Source organism: Hirundo rustica, chromosome 22, assembly GCF_015227805.2.
Source record: "Hirundo rustica isolate bHirRus1 chromosome 22, bHirRus1.pri.v3, whole genome shotgun sequence".
Taxonomy (NCBI): Eukaryota; Metazoa; Chordata; class Aves; order Passeriformes; family Hirundinidae; genus Hirundo; species Hirundo rustica.
In genome coordinates, this window is record NC_053471.1 from 5,536,304 (window position 1) to 5,555,695 (window position 19,392).

The window sequence follows — 19,392 nt, forward strand, 5'->3', positions numbered from 1 at the left end:
GTGATGCCCCATTCCACACATCACACTTCCTTGGAAATACAACAGGAATTCAGGTGATTCCCCGCTCCACACAGCACATTTCCCTTGGAAATACAACAGGAATTCAGGTGATTCCCCACTCCACACATCGCATTTCCCTTGGAAATACAACAGGAATTCAGGTGATGCCACTCCACACAGCACATTTCTCCTGGAAATACAACAGGAATTGAGGTGATTCCCCACTCCACACAGCACATTTCTCCTGGAAATACAACAGGAATTCAGGTGATGCCACTCCATACATCACACTTCCTTGGAAATACAACAGGAATTCAGGTGATGCCCCGCTCCACACAGCACATTTCCCCCCGAGAATGATCTGGCTGCAGAAAAAGCCTGACCTGCTGAGGAAATAAATCTCTGTTAAGCTTAAGCATTGATGGGAATGATATAAAAACTAACCATGCTTCCAAGATCCATCAGCATCTGCAATAATATCCAAAAACTTGTTCCAGAGAGCTGTGCATGAGGGAAGAGAACTGGGCAAGGAGTCTACAAAATTCCAGTACCGGCCCTTGATTCCAAACTCAAGAACAAGCACAAGAGCCACCGGAGACACAACAGCAGCAGAAACAAGCAAGCACAGTAAATAAAAATTGAAAGAAATTACCAAGAAAATGCCAGCAGCAGGATTTTGCCAATAAAAGCCAGTCTCAGTCTATTTTTCAGGCAGTCTCCTCACATGCATCTTTTCTCAATATGAGTTTCACCTGCCCCTCAAGCCAGTTTTGGTTTTGATTTGAGGATACAGGAAGCTTTAAAACTTGAAAGAAGCGTTTGTCCGTTTTCCCCAAGTAAAGGCAGTTTTTCAAAAACATGGACAATGTCAGATTAATTTCAGTCTTTTCCTGTTATTTAGGGCTGCAGCAGGAACAGGGAAGGGCTGTTGCTGCAATAAACCCAGCAGATTTCGGGCTGGGATCAGTGAGACAGGGACAGCCTTCCCAAGGGTTGCCTTGACAATGGGTAAATGAGGTGAACACCACACAGATGCAGCACATCCTCAATTCTGAATTAAATCAGGTTCTTAAATCAAGCAGATTCTCAAATCCTTGTTTCTCTCTTTACCAGCACAAGACAGAGAAGAGGAATGTGGCTTTCAATATGCAGAGCCTGGAAAAATCTCCTGCAGCATCCTCAGGCATCCCTGGGTCTCCCTCTCCCTCCTGAGCGATCCGTAACACCCAGATTTTCTCAAAAATGGAAAAAAAGGGCCCAAGAGGATGCCAAGGGATAAATAATGCAGATGGCACAAGCAAAGCTCCCGCAGCGCCAGGACACAGAGGGTGAGGAGCTGAGGGGATGTGCTCAGCAGCAGGAGCAGGAGCGGCTCTGGGCCCTGGCATGTGCTGTCAACGCTCCCAGCCACCAATAAAAGCAACTGAAACCACCAAACCCTAAAAATAAACCCGTCCTCCAGCCAAACATCCCCTTTTGAACGCGTGGAGGAGTCGTTTGATGCAAAACCACATTTCCAGCGTGCAGCGTGAGCCCCATCTCTGCTCAGCTTCAGCATCTCTGCAGCTTCTGCCTCTCCCCCTCCTCATGGCTGTGACATCCAAACCCCTGGCACACGAGGACAGCACCAAACCCAGCTCTCCTCGAGAACTTCACATCATCCTCCTTCTAATCAGCACTAAAAGTCACCCTGGGCGACCCTTTCATTTGTTTTTTGTGGGGGTGGATGTAACATTGCTGAGCTGAAGGTGCACCCGTGTTTACTGTCTTAACGACAGCAGCAATTGTCAAAGAATATCCTTTTTAGAGCCTAGTGAGATTTCCCCTCTTCTTCCAGATCAGAGATGAATAAAATGCACTATTTATTGCTTCAACTAAGAGGCAGAACTGCTTTTTTTAAAGGCTGCTATGAATCAGTCAAGGCAGTCAAGCAGAGAAAACAAATGGGAACATCCAACAATGCAAAATAAAGCACGATTCAATTATTGTTACAGGGCTTTTCCCTAAAAAGAACCACCACCACCCCTTCCTGTTTCATCCAAGGGAACTGAGGGTGGGTACCAACAGAGGGAAAAGGAATTCCACGCTTAGGGAAGGAAGCAACAAATTCCACAGGGTCCTGGGTGGGGATAGAGGGTCACTTCCCAGCCTGAAGAGCTTTCTGCCATTTCACTGGGCCTTCTTCCTCTCCCCGGGAATGAATGAACCAGCACAGGCTGAGAACTCTCAGTACTCCAACGAAGGCAACGCCAGTTCCAGCGATTATTGATCAAAGAACATTCCAGGCCGTCCCACAAACCCACAAAGCGTAAATCCCCGCGGCATAAAGGAGGATAATCCCTCCCTACCTGCAAGGAGCAGAGCAGCCTGGCACTGACACATCCTGAGAGGAGCCCAGCAGAGAATCCCGACAGCAGAGCCAACCCTGTGTCCCAGAAATGCAACCCCACACTTTCCCTGTGCACCTTCCCACAAATTCTGGACGCTGCCGGAGCTCAGCTGCACCCCTGTGACGCTGAATGCTTTTAAAAGGGCTGCAAAAAACCCACCAGAGCTGCAAAAAACCCACCAGAGCTGCAAAAACCCACCAGGACTGCAAAAACCCACCAGGGCTGCAAAAACCCACCAGGGCTGCAAAAACCCACCAGGGCTGCAAAAACCCACCAGGGCTGCAAAAAACCCACCAGAGCTGCAAAAAACCCACCAGGGCTGCAAAAACCCACCAGGGCTGCAAAAAGCCCACCAGGACTGCAAAAAACCCACCAGGGCTGCAAAAACCCACCAGGGCTGCAAAAAGCCCACCAGGACTGCAAAAAACCCACCAGGGCTGCAAAAAACCCACCAGGGCTGCAAAAACCCACCAGGGCTGCAAAACCCCACCAGGGCTGTAAAAACCCACCAGAACTGCAAAAACCACCAGAACTGCAAAAACCCACCAGGGCTGCAAAAACCACCAGAACTGCAAAAACCCACCAGGGCTGCAAAAAACCCACCAGGGCAGCAAAAACCCACCAGGGCTGCAAAAACCCACCAGGGCTGTAAAAACCCACCAGAGCTGCAAAAAACCCACCAGGGCTGCAAAAACCCCACCAGGGTTGCAAAAACCCACCAGGGCTGCAAAAACCCACCAGGGCTGCAAAAACCCACCAGAGCTGTAAAAAACCCACCAGGGCTGCAAAAACCCACCAGGGCTGCAAAAACCCCACCAGGGCTGTAAAAAACCCACCAGGGCTGCAAAAACCCACCAGGGCTGCAAAAACCCATCAGGGCTGCAAAAACCCACCAGAGCTGCAAAAACCCACCAGGACTGCAAAAACCCACCAGAGCTGCAAAAACCCATCAGGGCTGCAAAAACCCACCAGGGCTGCAAAAACCCACCAGGGCTGCAAAAACCCACCAGGGCTGCAAAAAACCCACCAGGACTGCAAAAACCCCACCAGGGCTGCAAAAAACCCACCAGGGCTGCAAAAACCCACCAGAGCTGCAAAAACCCACCAGGGCTGCAAAAACCCACCAGGGCTGCAAAAACCCACCAGGACTGCAAAAACCCACCAGGGCTGCAAAAACCCACCAGGGCTGCAAAAACCCACCAGGGCTGCAAAAAACCCACCAGGGCTGCAAAAACCCACCAGAGCTGCAAAAACCCACCAGAGCTGCAAAAACCACCGGCAGCCCCTCGCTGGCTGATCTGAGGACGTGAATATTCCATTTTCCACCCAGGAAGGCACCGAGTGCCTCCTGCACTCCCAGCTCCTCCGCAGGGGAGACGCAGAACAGGAGGAAAGGGTTGTTCAGAACCTTTATGAGATGAATTACGGCGCTCTTGTGGTCTGAGCCTTGCCAGAGCAGCATTATCGACTTCCTAAGTGGAAATGTTTCACTCACTGAAGCAAATACTCCTCCCTTGATGCTGCCTGGGCCGTAATTATTCCAGGGAAGGACAGGTAGAGCTGCCAGAAATGATTCACGGAGGAAACATCGATTTCCCATGGGAATTTCAAATAATCACGAACGGATAATCCGTTATAAGAAAAGCAGATTTCTGAATCCTCATCTAACATTCTGACCTTGCCTATTGTGACACAGGAAAGAGCAGCCTAGATGTAATCTCTCAGTTTTAGGAAATTCCACTGAAACTTAATTGGGAAAAAAAAAGGGAAAGACTCCAGCTTTCAGCCCACAACATTTTAGCTGCAATAATTGTGGCAACTTTCTGCCAGCGTTCGACTGTGACAGCCCAATTTCCACCTCGTGGGAGGCAAAGGTTGCTGCTGGTCTGGCCCCACAGCAAACAGAACCCAGTGCTGCAAGCAGCTGACAAAAATCAGTGCCTGGAACCCAGTGATCACATTATTTGAACAGCACGGTAAACAGAGGAAGTGTTTAAAAGAAAAAAAAAAGATAGCTTTTTTTTCTTTCCTTTACACATATTTTGCAATCTGAATTTTCTTCTGAGGTGAATTGCTCCCGTTTAGAGAGATTTGTCCATGCAGGGGATGCTGCTTCCTCACAAATCACACACCTCCCCAAAATTCCCAACTCCCCCAACTGATCAGCCCCCAAAGCAGCCACCATTACGCTGCACCTTTTGAGAATAACATCACTGTCCATTTCTTACTCTTTTCATTCTCTTTCACTCTTCCAGTGCCATTAAATAAAGTCTTGTCAAGCCATTAAAAGGGTAGATTGATCAGCTACCACCACTTAAATCAAGACTTAATTTTGCATATCCTCACATCAAGAATAGCAACACAACTTTGGTGTAATGGCTGAATTAAGCTAGCTCATACTGACTTAAAAACTGGTTTTTAGCACTACCACTTTCTCCACTGAGCATTTCCCTACAGAAATACGGCTCAGCAGGGTTTTCTCCTTTTCCTGACACAAATTTCACAGCTCAATGCCTGCCCAGAGCTCGCCTGCACCGTCAAGTATTTTCCTACCTACAAGCCAGAAATAAATACTTTTGTGCTCTTTCATAACAAACAACTAGGATCAAACACCTCTGCTCAAGGCTTACGGGTGCTAAGTTTATTACTAAAGTTAGCATTCACGCCAAAACCCTAAAATTCACACAAATATAGTCGCTGTTGGATGAAAACAGAGGAGAAAACCAGCAAAACACACAGGAAATCAATATTTTTGACCCACCATGGACAGTGCCTTGCAGCAGAGAAGCTGTGGCTGCCTCATCCCTGCAAGTGTCCAAGGCCAGGCTGGACAGGGCTTCGATCAGCCTGGGGTAGTGGAAATAGGATGGGCTTTAATGTCCCCTCCAACCCAAACCAGTCTGGAATTCCATGAGATTCCCTTCCAAAGCTACACAGCCTCAACGACATTTTTCTTCCCTTCTCCTTGTGCAGTCAGGAATTTTGTTTAGTCTAAAATTCTGCAAAATGGCATCACTGGCACAGGGGGAGGGAGGCAGAGAGGAGCAGATGCTGCTTTTGTGGCTTAAATACCAAGAGCAGATAAATGAAGCCATTTTACTGATAAATCAGTCTGAGCTGAAATCAGAAAATCAGATATGGGGCAGCTGCCAGTGGTGAAACCAATCAATCAAAAAAAATAAAATAAAAAAAAAACCCTGCATGAGGTGAAATCATTTCCAGGGCCCAAACCTCACGTGCTCCCCGAGTGTATTTAACTGTATTACATAAACAGAATAAAGCAGGTGATTAATAAGCCTTTGCTCAGGGATTAATATCTTTGTCATTCCAGCATGAGAGCAGGCACAGGCACATCCTGAAACACAGGGATGAAATGCTAAAAATAACCAGCCAGGCTCAGAGTCCCCACCTAGCATTTTATCTCTGCAATCAACACTTGGCCTTTACAAATGCCAGCCCATTGATCTGTTTTGCCCAAACTCAATTTTACATTCCATTGTACGCTGGCTGTGCTCTGGCACTGAGTTGTTCCTTTTCCTCTCAGCAATATTTGAGTGGATCTCACTCTGCTTTTCCATCTGTTCCTTCACCTTGTTAAAGGATGCAAGTCTAAAGGGAGCACCCACAAATTTATTCATATTCAGGAGCAGTAGCTTTGTACAAACTCTTCATTCCAGCATTCTGGTTTCCTAAAAAATGGACTTCAACCTCAGAATAAATGATCTAAATAAATGATCTTCCACCTAAAGGTGGCAGAAGTTAGAGAGAAGTGACACATCTTAAATTTTGGGTTCCTTGTGTGTGAGTATGGCAGGACCCAAAAGCTGCAGTGGACACAAAAACTGAACTGAGTTGGCCTTGAACCTTCAATTTAACTCGAATTTCAACCCCCCTGTGATGACCACAGGCACAGAGAAGTGAACCTGCTCCAAAAACGTAACAGAGATCTGCACAAAATCCAAACCGGCTTTGTCACTGAGAGCTGTGCACCCAAAAGGGCATTTTGTCAGCACTGAGTAACAAAATTAATTAAACAGAAAGTGACAGTGATCACCCAGGAGCAAAGACACAGCACAGTGTTTTTCACGAATCAGCTCTGTGCTAAGTGCAGGACTAAACCATGAAACGAGCTTGGATTGCACAAGAGTCAATATTTGCTTTTAAACCCTGAAATGCAAACAGCAGCTTTAGGAAACACCACCATAAACCACAAATAAACAGCGGGCACGGGCTGCCACCACCAGAAGCCGTGGCACACCACAGGGTGCTGGGTTTGGATTCATTTCTTCTCCTTCACTGCAGCTTGTCTGGAGCTCAGGTTTTGTGACCAAAGCAGCGCTGACAGCACAGGGAGGTTTGAGCCGGGGCTGAACAATCAAAGCCTTTTCTGCTTTTCCCACTGAGGCTGAGGGTGCACAGGAATTTGGGAGGGAGCAGCCAGGGCAGCGGACCCCGAGTGGCCACAGGTGCTCAGCAATAAAAATTGGGGGAAGAAATAGGAAAGGGGGGTGTTTGGAGTCTCTTTGCCTTCCCAAGCAATCCTTGCACCTGAGGAGTTCCTTAATTTTACCCTTCCAGTCCTGTTCTACTGGGGTGAAAGGGAGCTGCCTCCCCACATACAAAGGTGGAATATCTTCTGCCGGCTCAGGGACGCTCAAAATTCACATTTCCTCATCAACATCCATCAAACCCTACAAAAGCACAAGTTCCCTCTACCAGCTTCCACTCCACAGGAAAACTTTTTTTTTTTTTTTTTGCTAAGATGAGTGCTCATGTGCCCAGTGGAGAATTAAAAGTGATTACAAGTTCACACAGGGCATCTCGTGGATCTCTCTTATTACATCCCATGAGATAATTGCTCATGAGCCTGATGAAATTTCCTTCTGGCTTTTGATGAACTGTGTTCTTTCCAGGAGGGAGAAAAAACAGCTCCAGCCATTTGCTTTAATTGGAGCCGACAGTTTGCAGATTTGAGCCCGGAGCCTTGAAAAAGCTCGGCAGCTGATGAGAATCCACTTTTTCCTCAATAGCAGATCTCCCAGTTAAATTTACATTGCTTTACAGTAAAAACAAATACTCCCTGCCCACACACACAACCACTAGGTAATGTTGCTTAAGGGAAAAAAAAAGCAATTATTTGCTAAGTTTGAATGAAGGTCTTTGCATAGAAAAAAATGGGAGGATGGTATATTAACTTTTCCATGGAAGATTTCAGTGGAAAAAAATGCAAAAACTCAGGATTATCGCATTGAGGGATTCCTCTCCATCTCCTACCAGGAATCACCATCACTTTTCTGGCCCTGGGCACTAAGAGGTCAATAATCAACCACTGGCATCTCTTGCTTCTGTGCCCAGAACAGTGACAAAAGCCACAATATTTAAAAAAAAAAAAAAAAAAAAAAAGTTTCATAAAGTCAAACACAACCCACCCAGGGCAGCTGGAAAATCTCCACTGCTTAAAGAACTAGCTTAACAGATCCATCAGGAAGGGTTTCAGTGTACTTCATCATGCCTTGTGGAAAGGAATGGACTAGGTGGCCTCAGCAAAATCCCTTCCAGAACTATTTTCAATCATCTAGAAATAGAGGATCAGACAGAAACATATTCCAACAGGGAGAAATCTGTCTTGGCAGCGGATTTCAACTGTGCTCTTCCTTGACATTGCTCTAATATATTTCTCAGAGGCAAGACCATCTGGCCCAGGGCTGATGGTGTGGAGCCCTGGGAAAGCTCAGGTCTGCATCTCTCTCACACCAGCTATCAACTCCTATTTACCATTAAAATCTGAGTTCATGCACTTAAAAGTTCACAAAACCCCAACCTAATGACATGATCGCCTGTCCAGAAAGTCAGCAAGCATCCCCAAAAGTCATTCAGAAATCAAAATCCTAGTTTACTTCAGGAGTGAAAAAATCGAGAGGAATTAACTCTGATGTCCTGAGAGGTGGCTGAATACTGGGGCTGAGAAAACAGAGCTGTGCCTCTGGGGTAGGGCTGCTCTCAGCTGTTTAGACTCCGGGACCCTCAGGTACAAAGGGATTAACAAATCCTTTGAGTTAGGAACACAATTCTTCCTCCTCCTCCTCCAATTTTTCCAAACGAAAAGCAGCTCCTTCAGCCTGGCACAAAGGGAGCTGGAGCATAAAACCTGCTGGATCCCTGATGAGCCTTGATAGCTCATCCTACCAACCTGAGATTCCCCTTCAGGCTTCCAGAACAGTCAGCACTGCACTCCTGCCTGCTCTCAGCCTGCAACTCGCCCTCTCTGCGCTCTGAAAGCAGATCAGAAGGTTTAAGTCTAATCTCTCCTGACGTGCCTTTGGCCAGGCAGGCATGTGGGAGCACAGCGAAGTGAGGAGCTCTTGCCTTCCTCACTCAGCCAAGGCTGGAGGGTCAGCATGTCCACCAATTCACCTCCAGGTCTGCGCATTTTGCAAGCCCAGATGTTTTCTTTGTGCTCTGGGGAACTCTGGAGAATCCAAGAGCACTCTGCAGATGGGAAATGGAGCCGCAGCTACACATGGGATTGGTGGCAGAGCCAGGGACAAAGCTCACACATCCCAGCTCCAAGTTCTGCTCTCCATGGCCTGGTCACAGGGAAAAAAAGGAAGTTTCAACCCCTGATCCAGCATCCCTAATTCCCTTGGGATTCCATCAGAAAACATGGCTCAAGGTCTAAGATCTATCAAATGAATATCCTGCCAGCACATCAATGTAACTTCACTGATTCCATACTCCAGTCTAAACGCTGGAAGATTTTTTTCCATGTTCTTAAAAATTCCAAACACTAGTACAGAGGGAAAAGAAATATTTAAATTCTGCAAGTCTCCCAAGAAACAACAGACTCCACTTTGTTTAAGGGGAATTCAAAGATCTCTCTCCATCGGAGCTTCCAGGGAGAGTGCATGGAAAGGTGTGTTGGTCTCCCTCTGAGAACACCGTATTACAATTCTCCCTCCCAAAACACCCTCGACAAGCCATGAATCAGAATCCTCGAAAAACAACCAGGACTCAAACAGGACTCTCCATTCTATCCCTGGAAAACAGCAACTGAAGGGAAAGGGCAGGATCAGAGCTGCTGTGAGTGGCACGGTCACATTCAGCACAGCCCTGGATCCTGCCAGGAGCACTCCGGGAGCAGAGAGGATGAACAAGGCAAACAGATTTGATGGGAACAGGCACGGACAACACGACCTCAGAGACCTGAACTGGGTTGGAGAAAGCCTTCAACTCCAGAGAAACCACCAGGACCAGCCTCTGTGAGCAACAAAATCAAACACACAAACACAAGGCAGGAGATGAGCTCGTTTCTGAGGCAGCAGCCACAGCTCTGAGAATTCCGTGCTCCTGGAGCCACCCACTTCTAGATCAAGGCAGCTTCAAAAGCCATGGACATGCCCCTTCCCAAGGAAAAGGGAAGGAGCCAACTGCAACCACCACACAAAGTGTGGTACTCCCACAGTTTTTTTGCAGATTCCTAGACATTTGACAAAGTTTCGGTGGAAAAAGCATCCCAATTCTTCCAAACAATCCCAGCAGTGGCCATTGCAGACCAAAGCAGAAGAATAACAGATCCTTCATACACCAATCTGGCAGAGGATTTTTGCAGCCACAGAGCTCCAAACATGCACCCAAAATAAATGTCAAAACATATGATGTTATATAGCAATATCAGAATAAGCAGAGAATTGTGCTGAGCCAAATATCACACAAATATGAAGCTCCTTCTCATGGCAGTGACTCACAGAGCTGTGCTCTGCAAAGAGGAAGGGATGGGAAACACATTCACCTTTGTGAAGCCAAAAAAGGGAATAACTCTTCAGTAAAACAGAGTCTGTGGTGATGGAAGCTCTTTGTTAATAATGCTGCAGGCACCCTAAAGGAACTCCTGTCCTTCCACCACGGAACTAAACCAGTCTGGAAAACAGGGACAAGGTACTGAGGGCACACCAGTGGTAGAGCTGAGACTACAGAGAGTTACCTGATACTCATCTACTCCCCTCTAAGTTAAAAAAGAACTTTTTAAAGGAACCACCACATGCCCAAAAGATGTCACCTGCTCCAGACACAAACCTAGACACCTACAACTCAGAGCAGAAAGCAAAGCTCAAAACAGGGCAAGAGCCTCTCCAGCTCTGCCTAGGCTGTGGTCTCATCTCCATTATCTACTTGTCACACAGCATCATTCCCACCGTAAAAATGCGGGATGTGGGTTATTTACAGGAGCTGCATCCCTTCACAATTCACTCCTCCAGATCCTGAAACCGTCAATGGAAAAATCAACAGGTAATCGAGCGCAGAGGAAGGTCCTAGAAGGAGGAACAACTGCATCATTCTTCATGGCAAGCAGTTTCAGGAAACCATGGAGGTGCTAAACAGAGGAGAAAAAAAAATGGTACCTCATTTGAGCCACATACTCTCCTCCTACAGCAACAGAGAAGTGCAGGGGATGTCATGAGGCTCTTAGCCAAAAAGGGAAAAGGTTCAACAGCAAAGCCAAGCTCAAGTGACCTCCATGAAGGTGAGCCAGGGCTCAGTCGCTTCTCAGTAAGGTAGAAAACAGAATTTGTGACATTCAGAAAGTAATTCTGCAGCTGAACACGGGCAGTGAAACGAGAGCAAACACCTTCAGTGCCTCCAGTGCAGCTGCACCAACTTCTCTGGGTTTAGCCTGGCCCTTTCTGCCTCCATTCAGGCAGACTGGAAATACAGAACAACAGGAGAGAAACAACCACATGTGCCTTCAGCTCCGAGCTTCCTTCCCCACACGCTCCAGGGACAACGAGATTCCCGGCAGGAATCACCGCCCCCAGCTCATCCAGCCGGGCCTTACCTGCAGTACCTGTTGGGGAACAGGACGGGTGTGCAAGGCTCCAGGGCAGCCAGGAAAACACCAACGGAGCCGGAGCAGCAGCGGCGGGCGGGCGCGGCCTCAATCCCGGCTAAAGGTGCTGGAACCACCCCGGCTAAAGCTGCCAGAACCAGCCGGGCTAAAGCGGCCTCAATCCCGGCTAAAGGTGCCGGAACCACCCCGGCTAAAGCGGCCCCAATCCCGGCTAAAGAGGTCAGAATCACCCCGATAAAGGGGCCAGAATCACCCCGGCCAAAGCGGCCAGAATCACCCCGATAAAGGGGCCAGAATCACCCCGATAAAGGGGCCAGAATCACCCCGATAAAGGGGCCAGAATCACCCCGGCCAAAGCGGCCAGAATCACCCCGATAAAGGGGCCAGAATCACCCCGGCCAAAGCGGCCAGAATCACCCCGATAAAGGGGCCAGAATCACCCTGATAAAGGGGCCAGAATCACCCCGATAAAGGGGCCAGAACCACCTCGATAAAGGGGCCAGAATCACCTCGATAAAGGGGCCAGAATCACCTCGATAAAGGGGCCAGAATCACCCCGATAAAGGGGCCAGAATCACCTCGATAAAGGGGCCAGAATCACCCCGATAAATGGGCCAGAATCACCCCGGCCAAAGCGGCCAGAATCACCCCGATAAAGGGGCCAGAATCACCCTGATAAAGGGGCCAGAACCACCCCGGCCAAAGTGGCCAGAATCACCCCGATAAATGGGCCAGAACCACCCCGGCTAAAGCGGCCAGAACCACCCCGGCCACTTGCAGCTGCCCCATCCTGAGGGGAAGAACCCAGGAAAAGGCAGGCACGTACCTCAGCGCGAAGGCAGAGCCGAGGATCCCCAGAGCCACAACCCCGGCGCTGCGCTCGCCGCCGTCCCTCCTCCATCCCCACGGCCGCGCCCGGGCGGGCGGAGAAGGCGGGTGAGGGGCTCGCCTGGGATCCGCCCTTATCCCGCTGCCTCCCGCTGTGGCTGTGGCAAATCCCCGCCCGCCCCGGAGCCGGGCCGCGTCCCCGGAGCCCGGCCGTGTCCCCGCGGCCGCCGCGTCCCCGCGGTGCCGCTGCCGCAGCCGCAGCTCGGCCCCGAGGCCGCCCCGCCTGCGCTCCCGCGGGCAGCCGGGAGCCGTAGTTCCGCTCCGGGCGCTCCGACTACAACTCCCGGGAGCCCGCGGGGAGCCCACGGGGAGCCCCAGGCCCGGCCCGGCTCGGGGGTGAGGGGAAAAGTCCGGGATAGTGTCCGCATTGCCCGGGCGGAGCGGCCGCGCAGCCCGCGGGAGGGATGCGGGAGGGATGCGGAGGGATGCGGGAGGGATGCGGAGGGATGCGGGAGGGATGCGGAGGGATGCGGGAGGGATGCTCGCGAGTGAATGGTTGAGTGTTTGGGGTTTTTGGGATCGATCAGTCCGACAATTCCTTGGTTTGGCGGGATCAGATGTTAAAGGAGCGGGTTTAGATTGGATGTTAGAGGGAAATTCGGCGCTGTGGAGGGGGTGAGGTCGTTCAGGGAAGGTGTAGGTCAGCCGTCCCTGGGAGTGTTCAATGCCAGCGCTTGCAGCAAGCTGGGATAGTGGAAGGTGCCCCTGTCCATGGCACGGGGAACGAGATGATCTTCACGGTCCCCTTCCAACCCAAACTGTTGTGTGATTCCGTGAAGGGAATCCTTGTCTTTGTTCAGCAGGTGGGCTTTGAAATCCTCCTCCCGCTGCCTGTCCCAGCCTTCTGCCTGGAATGAGACCAGGGGTGGCTGAAATGCTGCCACATGTGAGTCTGAACACCTGAATCATGGAATGGCTTGGGTTGGAGGGGACCTTAAGGCTCCAATCCCCCTGTTGTGGACAGGGACACAGTCCACTAGGCCAGGTTGCTCCATCCAGCCTGGCCTTGAACCTTAAAGCATAGGAGTACTACTTTTATAATTGCCTTCAGCGGCAATTTAGGAGTTTCTGTCCTGTCTGTGATGATACTAGTGTTAGATGATCGATGACAGTGTTCATGTGACTCTCTCCTGTCAGGTGCAGGACACACAAACTCCTCTGACTTTGCCCCTGCTGGGCTCAGAAACACCTTCAAAACTCTGGTTAAGTGAGGCAAAACCTTGCCAGCATTGATGCCCTGCGCTCACAGCAGGAATGTGACAGCAAGGTCACAAAAAACCCCATCCCTTGTGCCACCCCACGCCGTCAGGAGCCGCACCAGAGCCCTGGAACTCAAGCAGAGGGAGGAAGGACATCAGGCAGCAGCATGGCCCGGGGCTCGTGGAGACCGAAAAGAGAAAATTTCTGAGACAGTGTCAGGGCACAGCAGCTGTTACCCTGAGTTTGATGGCTGCAGGGTACAAAGGACCTGTCCAAAAACAAGCTTGTCGCTGCCACTCGATAAAGACGACCAGCAGGACTCGGTGTCCCTTGTCCTCTGTGTTGCGTAAAAGTGATGTTGGCCAGGGCAGCTAAACACACAAACTGGGAAACGTGAACACGTGAGCATGGAACGGGGGAATTGATCTGCCTTGGTCCTGCCACAACTGCATTTCGTGTCAGCCTTTGGCCAGAAGGTGAAAAGTGACTGCTAGGAAATATTTTGGAATGTGGTCAGTGGGTCTGAACGTGCCCTGGTGTCCCTCAGCTTGATTTTTGCCAGGAAGATTTATATTAATGCAAGTATAAAAATGAATTAGAGGCAGCTGAGTGCAGCCAACACCAGTTGTCCTGCAAGATAGAGTTTTGGGCTCACTCAATAAATATGAAATAATTCAGGCCTTACTTTTGCCAGTGTTTGTTCTCAACAGGAGCTTGCCCATCCAGGCTCTGAGTTATGTCAGGTTGGGGTGTTTTTTTCCTAGCTAATTTCTCTTTAAAAAATAAAAATGAAATATTTTAAGACTTAAAATTCAAGCTAATCTCTCTTTAAAAAAAAAAAAATAAAAATGAAAACCTAAATATTTTAAAACTGAAAATAATTAAAATTCAAGCTAGTCTCACCTTAAAAATAAAATTAAAAATTAAATTAAATTGTTTAAAATAAAAGAAAAAAAATCAAGCTACTCTCTCTTTTAAAAACAAAAACTAAATGGACTGTTTGCAAAGTTACCTCCTCAGGCACCATCAAAACGGGTCAAAATGCAGCAATGAAGACTCAGCTTGGATGTTAAGGAAAATTTGGGCACTGCAGCGTTTACTGCAACGGGCTGGAGTTGCACGGCACTGAATACTGGGGAGAAACCTCGTGCTTTTCCGTGGCCCTCTCCCGGTTTATCCCAGGATATTGGCAGGAATCGTTCTTCGCCCACTGGATGCCGCTGTTCCACAGAAATATTCATGGATTGTTCCTCCAGCAGCCTCTGTCAGCCATGGAAGCCCCTCCAGGCTGTGTGGGTTTATCCCTGTGAACCTCATGGGGTTTTTTGATTTTGGGTTTTTTTTCCCCCAAAAAATGAATCTCCTTAATATTTTGAACCTTCCAGACACGGCACGTGGGAAGCTTGGGCCGCTTGATCCCTTCGTGATGCTCTTTGAAGGTGAACGTTTCGTGGGATAAAAATATATATTGGTGGGATAAAAAAGGGTATTGGCGATGGAGGGGAAAACAGGCTGCCCAAAATGTGTTTTCAGGACCTGGAGAGAAAAATGATCCCCCGAGTGCGGGTCTTGCAGTGTTGTTTTGCATGATTAATACAGGGGGAAAGAAAAAAAAAAAATGGTTTGGAGAATCATCTCCTTAAAAGCAGAGTCTGGAAGAGGCAGCAGGAGCCACTGACGTTACCTTCGGAGGCAGTGACCTGGATAAAGCAGCAAGGATGAGCGTGCTCCCACTTTTCAGGGAAAAACCAAGGGTATTTATAGCTCAGCTCAGGCTCAGAACAAAGCAAAGTGACCTACATCCCTCCAGTGCCCAGCTCTGGGGAATTAACTTTGAGGAAATTCAGTCCCACATTTAGGTCTCTCTCCTCTGAACAAAATGGAACCACAGCTTAATAGAATCCAAGCCCAAGGGGGATTCCTCTTTGTTCCCTCCCAGGATTTTTTAGCGCTGAAAAACAACTGGAAAATGTAGCAAAAAAGAAGAGTTAAGGGTAGCAGGGCCAGGCAGGTGACAGACTCGGTGTGGGATAATCCCCTGTGCTGGCAATTCTGCTCTTTGAGGGGTGTTTGGAGTCCCCTCTTCCTCCTGTGGCTGCTCCACACAATATCTAAGGCAGGATCCCCTCAATGCTCAGCATCGCTGAAAAATTAGGAAAACCGGCTGGATTCTTGTGCCTACAGCCCAAGGTTTTGTGGAGGAGACTAACAGAGAAAAGAAACTCGTAATAAATTGCTAAATATCAACTTCCTCCCCTGCACTCTGCCCACTCCCCCAGAAGCACATATGAAAAATAAACAAACAAACAAGCAAAAATAAATAAACAAATTAAAAGGGCAAATCAAATTCCCATTCAATGATTTCCTGTGTTTCTGACTTTGGGGTTAGAGGATTTCAAAATCAGAAATGTCTTCTCAGCCTTCCCTCCCTAACATGGTTTATTTGTTGTGCTGGAGGAGCGCAGCATATGGAATTGTGCAAGGGAAGCCTGTCCATGCTGCTATAATTAGCTGCTGGTGGTGACAGCAGGCATCTTGGCTTCTTTATTATTTTAAAATTCTCAGCACTGTGTGATGGGGTGAGTTTCTACCACGCTGGAATGCTAATGGGTGAGAAAGCCTGGGAGCAGAGCAGCAGCATTTGGCTCAAAAAAATCCCAAAGTGATCCTGAAATCAGTGGGATAACTCCAGCCCTGAACCTGGGCCCAGCCACAGGGTACACAAGGAAACCAATCCTCCTTTTCTTCTTTTTTCCTGCTGCAGTTATTTAAGCAACTCACTGATGTACCTGAGTCGAGGCCTGTGTGGCTGTAAATGAATATTTGGTTTTGTTCCTGGGGGGTCGGGTCCTTGTGCCTCTCCGTGGTGCACACACAAGGATTTTATGAACAGTGCTGGTGCTGTGATTCTTGTCAGGTCCTGCCCTAAATCAGAGTTCATTTTTCAAAGTGAAGCTGCACACAGCAGCCACACGCAAGGATTTTATGAACCGTGCTGGTGCTGTGATTTTTGTCAGGTCCTGCCCTAAATCAGAGTTCATTTTTCAAAGTGAACCCACCCTTCCAGCCCCTGATGAGCCCCAGGTTTGGAGATATTTACAGTCGCTGCCTTCTGCTGAAAACCCAACTCATGAAATCCTGCTGCTGCAGGGGCCCTGGGGGAGTCACCAGGAGGAACATCCCATCTTTGGGATGCAGAAAAGAGACACTGCAGGGCTGCCCAGAGCCCAGTCCCCGCTCCTGCGGTGCCCAGGGAAGGGGATTCACTGCCATTCCCTCCCAGGGATCCCTCTTTTCTATCCACACACCAAAACAGGGAATCTGGTGGGAGCAAATCCAGCGAGGAGTGCGAGACAGCGCAGCGTCCCTTTGTGCAGAGCCGGGCAGGGAGGACACGCCGATGGCAAACAAACGAGGAGCAGGGGAAGAGAGGAGGAACTGGCAAAGTTTCAGAGAGAAAAAAATGGAATTTCAGCGTAATTGTCCTGTGCAGGGCTCCTCAGGGTGTCTGAATGCACTCCAGGACTCAGCCTGCACTACCATCATCTGAATTACTTTGCCCCAAAGGGGCTTTTTTCTTGTCTAAATGATGCAGGGAGGGCTGGGAGGACTTTCCACGGGGTTTGTTATTGAGCGTTGTGTAAGAACCGGGGCTGGAGCTCCTTGAGGTTGACTTTGCAGGCAGCGCCGGCTGCGAGGAGCGTTTTTGTGCGGCGGAATTGGCCGCTGTGCCTCAGCCACGGGACCTGGGGGAGTCACAGGGCACTCCTGCAGATTTTATCTCCCCCCACACATCCCCTGGGACTGCAAATCAGCAACGTGCCTCAAGGCTTCTGGGCTGCTCAGGCAGGAAAATGCAGGCAGGTAGCAAGTTCTCAGTCAAGCTAATACTTTTTTGTCTTTAGAGGTCTTTCTGTAATTAGCTTATTGTCTGCTTGATTGTTGGCCACAGAGAGAGTTTCTGGCAGGTTAATTTAACAGAACAGGGCCTGATTTCCATTGTTATGGCTTTGTGTTGTTCCCCTTCTCAAAATCTTGCTGCCAAAGACATCCACTCCTGCCAGCTGGAGATGGATCCCTGGAAGGAGGCTGCTGAATCCACCTTGGGAAGGTTCCCAGGTAGTCCCAGATCCTCTCATCACTCCTAAAAACAGATGTGAACCTCAGGCTCCACACCCTTTGGACCGTGTTCCCATTATCCGTGTGCGGGAAAAATGCTGAATGGGATTTTCAGAACCCAAATGCGTGGTTCAGGAAAGTCTGTTCCATTTAAAACCAACAGTGATGAAGCAGTGTCTAAAATCTCACCCTAAATCTGTCGGTGGCTACAGTTAACACACAGTGACAAAGCAGAGATGACTTAAGCTCTTGGCTTATGGGGGTATTAAAAACCAGACCGAGATCTCCCTGGCTGACACCTCATGTGTAGAAATGCCAGCTCGAGTTGCTCATAAATGATCTTTCCAGCTCGATGTGTCATGGATATCTGCAGAGCATGAAGTCAGACAAAGCAGCCCCGTGTCCCAGTGATGAGGCTGGCTGATCCCACAGAATGCTTGTGCAGGCATGAAGCTTCCCCTGGAAAAACACTGGAGTGAGATCACGAGGAATTCTCATCTCTCTGTCACCCCGAGGTGCCACAGGGTGCAGCAGAACATCCTGGAGGAGGGACCAGAACAGATCTGCTGCTGAGGGCTGGAATTATGGAAAAAAAACCCAAACCAACAGCCGAGTGTTCTGTGTCAGCTCCACGCTGCTGCTGCTGCCTTCTCCTCCCACCATCACCTGCACTGCCTGCCCAGGCTCCAGCCCGATTAACAACAATTTTAAAAGTTCTTTTTTTTTCCCCAGAAATTCCCCCCAAAACAACACCACCACCACCACAGTGACAAACAGCACTTCACCCACAGCAGGGGAAACGCCTGCACCTCCAGAACCTGCCTGGGGATGCTGTGAGGACCTCCTGGATGACCCAGGGTGGTGGGGCTGAGGCAGACCTCCTGAAATGCACTCTTGCAAGATGACCCCAGGGAGCAATGTCCTGCGCTCTGCAGAATACGCCTTGCTGGGTTACTGGGCTCCATAAAGCTCGCTGGTCGTGTAGGGAGAAAAATTTTTGTGCTGGTGCCAGTGCTCTCTGTCTTTCTGTGGCACAGTTTCTCTCCAGCCAGAACAGAGCCCGTGTGAAATGCTGGAGACAAATTCCTTCACCCTCACGGTGAGGCAAGCTCATATCCATGGCTGTGATCAGTCCTGCCAAGCTTTTCTCCCCTGGGCAGGAGTTCAACCATCTTTTTCCACTCGTTTTTCTTTGGAATGGGCAGGTGAGGCTTTATCCAAGTGCAAAGCCTCCTCCTGGCATCTCTGCTTTTACCCTCACACCCAGGCTGAAGGATGCAGAGGAAGAAGAGGAGCTCACCACAGATTTGGCTGCCTGATGCTTCAGGGCTGAGCAGAGCAGAGAGCTGCAACCCCCAGGTCCTTCAGTTTGTGAGCAGAGGCTCACAATCCTTAATTAAAGATTAATTAAGCCCCTCAGAGCCCCATGGGCATGGAGGAATTAGGGAATACGAGGTGCCTGGCCTATAAGGGGGTGGTGCTGGAACCAGGGAGAGGCAGAACCAGCAAATTCAGCAGCACCTCAACAAACCCCAAATGCCTTTGCTATTGTTTGCTGTTGTTTCCAGGCACACTGCATTTCTATTACCTTTGGAAGCTGGAATGTTCCTTGGCTCTAACAGAAATGTCTGAACCTTGGAAGGGCAGAAAAAGCAAACAGGCAATGGAGTCACAGGCTCTGAGTGTACTGTGATGCCTTTTCCAAGCAGAATATGCTCATTGCTCCTTCTTGTTTAGTTTCATCCCTCTGAAACCAATTTTTATTGCTTTTTGATTCAAAACTAACCCAAATCACACACCGGTCCAGGACTCAAAGCAAGGAAGATTCCCAGTCCAAACTGGAGAAGATGAGGTGGAACTAAAAGGCAAAGATGGGTTTGTTTGTTTTTTTTTTTTACCAGAGGATCTCCGATGGAATAGTTCACATGGTGGAAGTTCTTTCTGCTGTAA

At 49.1% G+C, this 19,392-nt stretch overlaps 1 protein-coding gene across 4 annotated transcripts in view; it reads right to left on the bottom strand.

Annotated features, from left to right (window-relative positions):
• Positions 1-12,256, bottom strand: part of LOC120762270 (E3 ubiquitin-protein ligase MIB2) — a 61,578-nt gene extending 49,322 nt beyond the window's left edge. The window contains exon 1 of one of the 4 annotated variants that reach the window (XM_058423340.1): positions 12,062-12,256. The gene's annotated coding sequence lies outside the window, so the exon portion shown is untranslated. Of the gene's footprint in view, positions 1-11,223; positions 11,346-12,061 lie in introns of those variants that run through there. The other 3 variants (XM_058423338.1, XM_058423339.1, XM_040084501.2) reach the window with 3 other exon arrangements.
• Between the last annotated feature and the right edge of the window lie 7,136 nt (positions 12,257-19,392).